At 36.5% G+C, this 11394-nt stretch overlaps 1 non-coding gene across 1 annotated transcript; it reads left to right on the top strand.

The window, feature by feature from the left end:
• The first annotated feature begins 7291 nt into the window (after window positions 1-7291).
• LOC128036438 (small nucleolar RNA R71) lies at window positions 7292-7398 on the top strand. The gene has a single exon (XR_008193233.1). It is a non-coding gene; the product is annotated as a small nucleolar RNA R71 (small nucleolar RNA).
• Window positions 7399-11394: the final 3996 nt, after the last annotated feature.

Genomic DNA, 11394 nt, shown 5'->3' with positions numbered 1-11394 from the left:
CAAACAATTAAGGCCCAACATCTAATTCTACCCAAACCCCAAATGAGCCCAAAACACTAAACAACACTGATGCGGTCGTTGAAAGAACCAAAAATATCCTATCCCTAATAAATAATGAAAAAGAATAGTAAAAGGGAAGTAGGGTCAAATCCTCAGGGACTGGATTTGCACAATATCTTGTTCCGTGGAATCCTAGGAAGAGTCTTGCCCAAGACAACCTGCGTTCCTGAAAAAATTAAAAATAACAGAATTAAATGTTTGGATCTGGAAACGAAGAATAAAATAAAAATAGAATTAAGAATATTGAATCGAAAATTTGAGAAATTAAAAATAGAGTTGAGAGAAAGGAAATTCTTATGGGAGATTCCAGCCTCCAGTTGTCTCGTTCTGCCTTGGGTTCAATCCTCGACTTTTAGATGAACCTTCCCAAACCGAATAAGCCAGTTATAGTGGAAGAGGACGCCTACGACCACCAGCTCCAATGACTTAGACTTACGATGTGGTGGAACTTGACTCTAGCCAACAATCGCTTCTGTGGGATCGTCTTATGCTAGATCAACACTTCTCAATGGCGAATCCCACGCCATTTTGTCTCTTGGGCTCGCCAACCTCTGACGCAGTAAGCTAATGAACCGACTGTGCAACCTTCCCAAAACATACAAAGCGGCCGCCTTTGCATATGTTGAAAAGCTTACTTCTTTAGGGACATGGACGGAAGCTAAGTACGGATTCTAAGCCTCATGAACCCTTTTGGAGATTTTTGACAACCTTCAGCTAGATGGGTTTAGTGGCTCATGGTTGTGGTAGAAAAGAAAATAAATAAATAGAAATAAAGATTTTATTAAAAAGAAATATGAGAAGAACAAAAGCCTAAACTTTTGGGGAGAGAGTGTTTTCAGAAAAATATCTGGGATCCCCTTTTGAGTCACTTCACCCCCTGTTTATAGTGCTAAGGGAGATATTCTAATCCTACTTAAATTCCTAAAAGATAAATACGTTTAATTGAAGATAAATAAAGATAAAATAAAATCCTAAAAATAATCCTTAATAATTATCTCAATATTAATTATCCTAATATAATTAAAATAGAGTTTAATAGAATAAAATCTCTTCTTTTTGCATTTCAACCCTTGTGTCCTCCATGCTTGCACTTTTGGCACCAACTTTTCCTTATGTCGCACATTGGCCTGTTTTTTCTCTAAATTCATGCTTTTGGCCCTTAATTTTGCTTTTGCCTCAAATTTAGTCCCTATGAGATAAAATATCATAAATAGCTCAAATTAGCAGGATCATACTCAGAATAAATACATAATTAATACATAAAAATATGTTATTCTAGAGTGTTATCAAATCCCCCTTACTTAGCCCATGCTTGCCCTCAAGTATGGTTCCTATCTACTGTGAAAGTTAGATTCTGACATAAAAGAAATACAACTCCAAAGTTTTATAAAAATCAGTCAAAAATGCATATGAAAAATAAAGAGAACCCTAAGCTTGCTTTAAGTAAAACAGAAAAAGTTTTCCAATTAATACACACAAAAATTAGAATCAACTTGAATTATTTAATGAAAATTAGGTAAATTACCAAACCTACCAAGACACTCTTTTTGTTTCGTCCTTCAGTCTCCAAATTATTTTTTTTCTTTTTGTTTTTTTCTCTTTTTTTATGCTTTAGGAATATACTGAACCTTTTGACGCGAAGAGAGATGACAGCCAAGCACCCCACCCTGGTTACTCAGCCCAGCAAACTCCTAATTTATTATAATTTTTCTTATGAACACATCAAACCTTTTAACGCGAAGATAGATGACAGCCAAGCACCCCACCCCGGTTACTCAGCCCAACATGTTCTTAAAAATTAATTCCAGTTAGCGGAGTTTTACCTCACACGTCACACAACTTTTTGACGCGAAATAGGATGACAACCCAAGCACCCTACCCCGGTTACTCAGTCAGTCACGTTTTTAAGCTGCACTCATAACCACGGAAACAACATTTTAATAATAACTTTTTTATGAGGACTTTAGAGAAAAAATAATCAAGTGTCAAAAATAAGTTTCAATAATTACCTTAATAGTCATCAACATATTTTAGCATGCAAACATATTAAGTGTCTACTTTGTATTTAAACTTGATCAATTTTACGAAAAGCAAGATAAAGTTAACTTTATGAATCACAATTATTTTTAGTCTGATAAGAATAAAACAGTGGAGATGGCATTAATTATGGAAAACTCGTAATTTTCTCAGAAAACAAGAATCATGCTTGTAAGTCAAACAGTAGGCAATTCTTGGTAAAAATCTTGGGCATGAAAAGAGGCAGGAGATTCAAAAAAAATAAATATGGAAAAAATAAAGTCTCAAGCAGCAACACCAGTAACATCAGCAATAATAACCAAAATCACAGTAGAAAATGATAGTAATAACGAAGAGTACCTCTCCCTACTGAAAGCACATTGTCCTCAATGTGGACGAAAAGAAATAAATAGGTAGAAAAGTTTAGAAAAAATCCCCGTGTTGTTACTGTCGATCGCAAATGATGGCAATGAGCTTGGTCAGTTGCTGGCCAAAGGTTTCAAGTCGGGCCTCAATGCGCTCTAAGCGTTGCTCAACGGTTTTTTTCGCATTTTCGCTATGTTTTATCTAAGCAAAAGAAGAAAAATTTATTAATATCCAATAAGTAAAATAAAATAAAATAAAGTAATAAATAAAGTAAAGAAAAAAATAAATAAAAATAAAAATAAAAATTGGGTTGCCTCCCAACAAGCGCTTGTTTAATGTCGTTAGCTCGACGCCGTTATTGGTTCTATGGTGGTTCCAAATGGATTGTCTCAATCGTGTGGGCTTGAAAATTCTCATAAAACGGCTTCAACCGCTGGCCATTGACTACGAACCGCTTTCCAGATTCTTCACTCTCTATTTCAACTGCTCCATCTGTGAACACTTTAGTAACAATAAAAGGTCCTTGCCATCGTGATCGAAGCTTACCTAGGAATAACTTTAACACGGAATTATAAAGTAAAACTTTTTGTCCTACCGAAAAATGCTTCTGAGCTATTCTCTTATCCTGAAACAACTTTGTTTTGTCTTTATAAATGTGAGCATTTTCATAGGCATCATTGCGAATTTCTTCTAACTCTTGGATGTCTAATTTCCTTGCATTTTCTGCTGGTTCTAACTCCATGTTACACTGTCGAATGGCCCAATAGGCTTTATGTTCCAATTCGACCAGAAGGTGGCAAGCTTTACCAAAAACAAGTCGATACGGGGTCATACCAATCGGTCCCTTATACACAGTTCGATAGGCCCAAAGTGCGTCATTTAGTCGAAGGCTCCAATCCTTTCGGTTAGGACGAACTGTTTTCTCCAAAATAGTCTTGATTTCCCTGTTTGAGACCTCAACTTGAGCATTCGTTTGGGGATGGTAAGCCGTAGCTATACGATGGTGGACTCCGTATTTTGCCAACAGTTCCTCCATGACCTTATTACAAATGTGGGTGCCACGATCACTAATTAGGGCTCGAGGTGTGCCAAACCTGGAAAAAATAGTTTGCTTTAAAAACTTCATAGCAGTTTTGGCATTATCATTGTGAGTAGGCTTTGCTTCTATCCACTTAGAAACATAGTCTACTGCAATAATTATATATACATTACCAAATGAAGAAAGAAATGGGAGTGATGTTACCTGTATGTCGGCACCTATCGCAAGACTTACAGAAGTTATATGCGTCTCGAAAAATTGTGGGCCAATATAACCCACATTCTAACACCTTATGAGCGGTCCGCTTAGGGCCAAAATGACCTCCGCAAGCTTCAGCATGACAAAAATTATGGATAGAAGTTACCTCAGTTTCTGGAACACATCTTCGTATTATCTGGTCTGAACAGTGTTTCCACAAGTATGGGTCATCCCAAATATAATATCGAGCATCGCGTCTAAGCTTGTCTCTCACAGAGCGTGCTAACTCAGTGGGTAATGATCCTGTGGCTAGAAAGTTTACTATATTTGCATACCATGGGAGACGTGCCTCAGTCGAGAATAGGCTCTCATCAGGGAATTCTTCCTTAATAGGGATGTCGTCAAAAGGTACTTTTATTCTGCTTAAGTGGTCAGCCACTAAATTTTTGCATCCCCTTTTGTCTCGAATCTCAATGTCAAATTATTGGAGTAGTAAAATCCACCTAATATGCCTCGATTTTGCTTCTTTCTTCGAGATCAAGTACCTGAGGGCTGCATGATCAGAAAAAATAATTAGTTTAGATCCCAATAAATAAGGCCGAAATTTATCTAAAGGAAATACAACGGCTAAGAGTTCTTTTTCCATAGTGGTGTAGTTGCTCCGGCAACATCTAGGGTTTTCGAGGCATAACATATGACATGTGGTTCTTTGTCTATCCTTTGCCCCAACACAGCTCCTACACTGCGCTCGCTGGCATCGTACATAATTTCAAATGGGTATTTCCAATCTGGTGGTTGCACTATAGGAGCGGAGACTAACTTTTGCTTGAGTGTATCAAATGCCTCCTTACATTTTAGGTCAAACTCAAATTTCTTATCCTTCTGCAACAACTTACACAGTGGTTCAACTACCTTCGAGAAGTTTTTTATGAAGCGCTTGTAAAACCCTGCATGGCCAAGGAAAGAACGAACTTCCCTCACAGTGGAGGGATAAGGCAAAGAATTTATAATATCAATTTTGGCCTTATCGACCTCAATTCCTTTAGATGAAATAACATGACCCAGAATTAAACCCTTGTCTACCATAAAATGACACTTTTCATAATTCAAGACAAGATTAAATTCTATGCACCTACTCAAAATTATCGTTAGGTTTTTAAGGCATTCATCAAAACAACTCCCATATACAGTAAAATCATCCATAAAGACTTCGATAATTTTTTCTACATATTCAGAAAATATACTTATCATGCATATTTGGAAGGTGGCCGGTGCATTGCAAAGACCGAATGGCATCCTTCTGTATGCAAATGTACTGAATGGGCATGTAAAAGTGGTCTTTTCTTGGTCCTCCGGTGTGACTGGAATTTGAAAGAAACCTGAGTATCCATCAAGACAACAAAAGTGAGTTTTTTCGGCTAATCTTTCAAGCATTTGATCTATAAAAGGAAGAGGGAAATGATCTTTTCTAGTGTATGAGTTCAACTTCCTGTAATCAATGCAGACGCGCCACCCATTTTGTACTCGGGTAGGTACCAAGTCACCTTCAGCATTTTCTTTACTGTCACGCCCGTTTTCTTGGGCACGACTTGAACTGGACTTACCCACCTACTGTCAGAAATAGGGTAAATTACGTCAGCGTCCAGAAGCTTGATTATTTCTTTTTGTACTACCTCCATCATATTCAGATTTAGCCATCTTTGTGCCTCTTGCCTTGATTTCGTGTCTTCCTCCAAATAGATCCTGTGTGTACACGTCAAAGGGCTTATCCCTTTTAAGTCTGCAATGGTCCAACTGATCGCCTCCTTATGACTTTTTAATATATGAACCAAACTTTCCTCTTCATGTGTGGAGAGTCTATTGGAGATTATGACTAATAGGGTATTACCCTTCCCCAAAAATACATATTTCAGATGCTCAGGAAGCGGTTTCAACTCCAACTCTGGCGCCTGTATAACGGAAGGTAACAGTTTAGTATTTGGAGATAATAGTTCATTAACAAATTCAATTTCATCAAGTTCAGAATTATCTCCATAAATTGACTCAAAATTCTCTTCCACCAAAGAGTCAATTATGTCGATACGATTTACACTCAAAATTTCGCTTGGATGGCTAATGGCGTCGTAGACATTAAACTTTACGATCTCCCCATCAAACTCCATCGTGAGAGTTCCACTTCGAACATCAATTTTAGTACTAGCTGTACTAAGGAACGGTCAACCCAACAGGAGATCTGAAGATCCAGGAGTGCTATCCTCCTCCATTTTGATCACATAAAAATCTGCAGGGAAAATAAGCTCGTTAACTTTTACCAGAACATCCTCAAGGACTCCTTCTGAATGCACAACAGACCTGTCTGCTAATTGAATGATAACACCTTTTTTTGTCAAAAAACCCGCGTTAAGTGATTCATAAATAGAATATGGCATTACATTTATAGAGGCCCCTAGATCACACATAGCCTTCTTAATTCCCAGATGGCCTATTTTGCATGGTATTACAAACATGCCCCTATCCTTGCATTTTTTGGCATTTTCATTTGTAACACTCATGGATACATTCTCAACAACATTCACCCTTTCATTACCTGTTAATTTTCATTTTTTGGTGCAAAGCTCTTTAAGAAATTTAGCATACCGCGGTATTTGCTTGATGGCGTCCAACAGCGGAATATTGATCTCGACATTCCTAAATGTTTCAAGAATTTCCTTGTCCTCTTTACCTTTTCGACACTAGTTGAATCGCTCTGGAAATGGAGGTTGAATTTTAGGCAATGGAGGCTTCGGTCGAACCTGTTCATCTTTTTCGGGTTTTTCCTCGGCTATTTCTTGGGCAAGATTCCTATCAGGAATTGGTTCCAGTACCTTTTCACTTCGCAACATCACTGCATTTGCATTTTGTCTAGGGTTTAGTTCTGTTTGTGACGGCAGCTTCCCTTGAGAGGTCAATTCCTCGATTAATGTGGTCAACTCTCTGATGGACGCCTCAGTTTTCTGTTGGAAATCCTTCGTCTCTTTTTGGAAATTAAGATTTTGCTGTTGAAAATCAAGAACATTAGCTGCTAACTTATTGACCATGGTTTTTAGAAAATTACCTGAACCTTGTGGTTGTTGCGGAAACCGATTTTGGTATGGCTGGTTGTTTCGTGGATTGGCCCCGTAGCTTAAGTTAGGATGGTCCCTCCACCCTGGGTTGTAGGTATTAGCGTAGGGGTCGTACTGCCTTTGTGGCGGCCCAGGGAAATTTCCCACAACATCCAGATGGGCTATGGTATCATCATACAAACTGGGACATGCATCAGTTGCATAATCAAGTGTAGCAGATATTCCGCATAACTGAGTTGTCTTCGCTTTTTCTGCAATAAGAGAGTTCATCATATTAGTAAGTCTATCAACTTTATCCTCTAAGGTTGAATTACTTAGCTGGTGAACCCTTCTAGGGGGTTCAGTATTAGCTCGAAACTGGTGAGAATTTGCAGCCATCGTGGAGGTCAAGTCTCTCGCTTGTTCGGGAGTCATGTTGACCAATGCTCCTCCACTAGCAGCATCTACCATATTCATCTCCATGGGCTTCAAACCTTCGTAAAAGTATTGGAGGAGAGATTGCTCCGTTATACCATGTTGTGGGTAGCTTGCACACAACTTCTTAAACCGCTCCCAATAATCGTAAAGGGATTCAGCTTCTTTTTGCCTTATTCCAATGATCTCTCTTCTTAGCTCAGCTGCTCGTGACGCTGGAAAAATCCTGTTCATCAGCCCAAGTTGTAATAGATCTATGGGGTAAATAAAATAACCATTCCTTAGCAGAATCTGCTAGGGAGAAAGGGAAAGCACGCAATTTAATCTGATCCTCAGTTACCCCCTGAGGTTTCATGCTAAGACAAACCAAATGAAATTCTTTCAGATGCTTGTGGGGATTTTCATTTTGTAACCCACGAAAAGTTGGCAATAACTGGATTAAACCTATCTTCAACTCAAAATCAGTATCCATAGTAGGATATGCGATGCACAATGGCGATTGTTCTGTCGGAGCTTCGGCCAGTTGCCGAATCGTTTGAGCCATTGGTTGGTGTGCTAGATTTGGGTTTTTGTTAACCCTAGCGTTAAGCACTTGTTCTGGTGAGTCAACTTCTACTTTTTCGCTCTCAAGTGTTCGAGTAGGGTTTTCGTTAACCCTAGACTCAGCTTCGTCGTCGACTTCTATTTCTGGCGGTGGGTTACTTTGAGTTCCAACCACCGCTGACTGCTTTTTCTGTAACTTTTCTCCTTGTGATTGGCTCTAGCAGTCTTCTCAATTTTTGAATCGAACTCAAGAGTACCTGGAGCAGATCTGGCCATAAGAAACAAACAACAAGATTAATATGTTGCCAGTCCCCGGCAACGGCGCTAAAATTTGATGCGGTCATTGGAAGCACCAAAAATATCCTATCCCTAATAAATAATGAAAAAGAATAGTAAAAGGGAAGTAGGGTCAAATCCTCAGGGACTAGACTTGCAAAATATCTTGTTCCGTGAAATCCTAGGCAGAAATTAGCCCAAACAATTAAGGTCCAACATCTAATTCTACCCAAATCCCAAATGAGCCCAAAACATTAAACAACACACGGAAACCCTAGAAGATCCAGGCGCCGCAGCCAAGCCCCTCGCGTGTGACGAGCCTCCGTACGCCTACAAATGGGACGAAAACAATACAACAGAAAGAAAATGGATATGTTTTATTTTTATTTTATTCTCTTTCTTTTTCTCTCGGCTATAAAAGAAAAGGAAGAACCTTTTTATTTTTTTACACACACGATATCAATACAAAAAGAAAAAAAGTAAATTTTTTTGAAGGTGATTCTCCGTTTTCCTTTTTTTTCCTCTTCTTCTTTTATTTCTTTGATTTTTTTTATTATGAACAAAAAAATAATAATAGATTGATTTTTAAAAGAGTAATGGCAGATTTCATTTTTTGATATAATGCAAATTATTTTTGTTCCTCTACGAAATCCAAAAAGAGAGAAAGTGAAAGGATCTTGCCATTGGAGGAGTCGTCGGAGTTCCTATTCATTTCGTCTAAATCAGAGTCGAAGGGGTTCGAACGACGAAGAGAGACATAGGTTTTGCGGCGTGAGTTTTGAAAATGGCATGGGGTTTATGATTTAGGGTTTGAAGTGATCTTTATCTAGTCTAAAAAAACGACGTCGTTTAAGCCCGGTTCCAATGGCTCCAAAACGACGCCGTTTGGTGGTTTATGGTTAGCACGGTGACCCGACCCGGGGAGGATCCATGCATTTTTGTTGTGTGGTCTATTTGCGCCTTCGATCCCTCCATTTTACTCCATCATTTTAATTGCATTTTTTTTTGTAAATTACTTTCATGAATTTTGAATTTGTTTCAATTCAGTCTTGATCTAAACGCCGCGTTTTGAGGGAAGGGAGTATTTCCTACTTGGTCCCCCAAGTAATTCGCGCATTATATTTTGGCCCTCTGTTTTGTTTTATTCTCATTTTTTTCCTTGTAATTTTGTTTAAAACTCAACTGAATCCTCTTCGTTATTTGTTTTTTTTATTAATTAGTTTAATCTTCTTTATTATTATTATCATTGTCTCCACTAGCCTTATTGATATTGTAATTACGTTATTTATATTTTATTTATCTATTTATATATATATATGTACATATTACTTTATGTACTACACTTGAATTTTTTCATATATATTACAATCGTATTTATTAGCGTTAAATTTCATTATGTATTATTTTAAATTTCAATATATTATTAACATCATAAATTTTATGTATTATTAGCTTAGCTTTATTATATATTTATTTTAAATTTATTATGTATTATCATTTCGATTTATTAGGCATTATTTTAAAAGAAAAATATTATGTATTGGTATATATATATATATATTGTTCATTTCAAGACTTTGGCATGTATAATTTATTGATTGTGATTTCTCTTATTGCCACTTGTTTTCTTAGTATCGTTTTAAAATCGATTATTAATTAGTTTGATGTTTAATTGTTAATATTGATGTTTGTATAATAGGATTAAAATTATTGTTGCTATTCTTGTTAACATTTATCTATTGCTTGGTCATTATTTTTTAGTGTGTCTTCGGATTACAAAGTATCTCATACTTTACCATTCAATCGCGTTACATTAAAGATTACGTCTAATATCGTTTAAATATCAAAATCATTTATACAAAAGTCTTTCAAGACAACGCGACACTCAGAATTTGGGATCCTCGAAAGGATTGTGTCCTAACTTATTGGATTCCAATCTTCCTCGGGATCTAGGAAACCGAATATCCTCTTTAATTAAAACATAAATAAAAAAGCTCATTCTCTGGAATTTGATACGTTGTGCCCTAACGCATTGGGTATGACATGTTGTTTCCTCGAGATGAGGATTCTTCTAAAAATAAAGGCAATATTCTGTATTTGGAATTTTGAGAAATTGAACCCTAACTTACTGGGTTTTGATCTCTTCATTTGACCCAAATAATCAGATATCCTTCTCAAAATGCATAGGTTTTAAAAGTCAAAAAAATAAACTTAATTTTGAGGACTTAAGATGTTGCACTCTAACTTACTGAGTGTGACAATTTATTTCTTTGAAATAAGTGAGTCTCATCATCCAATTAATTTTATTCAAATTTTCTTTTCAAAGGATCATATTTTAAAATCTTTTCAAACATTCGGCATTAAGACATTAATTAATCAATTCGGTACCAATTTTGGGTGTTACGAGGGTGCTAACACTTCCTCGTATGTAACCGAGTCCCGAACCTATTTTCTCAAATTCTGCAGACCAAAACCATTTTTAAGGTGAGCCGATCACACCTTAATAAAAGATCGGTGGCGACTCCAATTTTTATTTTTAAGTCGACTACTAAATTTTTGTTAATCAAATAAAAAATGGTTTTGACAACCCTACCTGGTGTTCAGGTTTCATTCATACTTTGTTCTTGCAATGAGGACATTGCTTCTTTTTAAAGGGGGGTTACGCAAATAAATTGCTTAAATTTTAAAATTTTCAAGTATGTTTCAATCATTTCTTTCATAAGTATGTTTTAATAAATGAATGTTTAGAGAAATTCTTTTTAATAAGATATCTTGTATGCAAGTATGAATGATGATTTTATCTGAGTGATTGTATGTTATCGTGAAGAATGGAATGTTTTTATGATCTTAGTCTTAGGTAATGTTTGCCGTGAAAACTTAGCTTCTCTTGAGATCAAACATGCATGAAGGTTTATATCTTTAGAATTGACTTAGTAACTTTCTTGAGGCGAAATTCTAGGGGACATAAAAATCTAAAATGATATAAACACCATTTTTCTTTGGATCGTTTGAGCCTTTTCAAGCCCACCTTATGATATTAGACCCTTGAAACTACAATTTTGAGCTTTAAGGCCTGTTTTTGAAATGAACCTACATTATAAGCCGGTTACCATCTTTTTAAAATTATCCTATTTTGTGCACCTATTTTAACTTAAGTGTCTTGGGAATCAACATTTGAGGAAATTTTCATAAAGATGTATGTGCTCATGCTTAAAAAATCACAAAGACAAGGAAAGAGCGAAGAAAAGTTCGCCTAGTCTTTAAAAAGGAAAATGTACGAGCTTGAGTTCAAAATAAGTTTGGGGGTGTTCCAAAGGTTCACTTGAAGAAAAAGGTTGAATTTCAAGAAATCCAAGACAAGTTAAAGGTTAAGATTTT

The sequence above is a fragment of the Gossypium raimondii genome, chromosome 13 (genome assembly GCF_025698545.1).
Source record: "Gossypium raimondii isolate GPD5lz chromosome 13, ASM2569854v1, whole genome shotgun sequence".
Classification (NCBI taxonomy): Eukaryota; Viridiplantae; Streptophyta; class Magnoliopsida; order Malvales; family Malvaceae; genus Gossypium; species Gossypium raimondii.
This window is presented reverse-complemented; position numbering and strand designations above follow the sequence as displayed.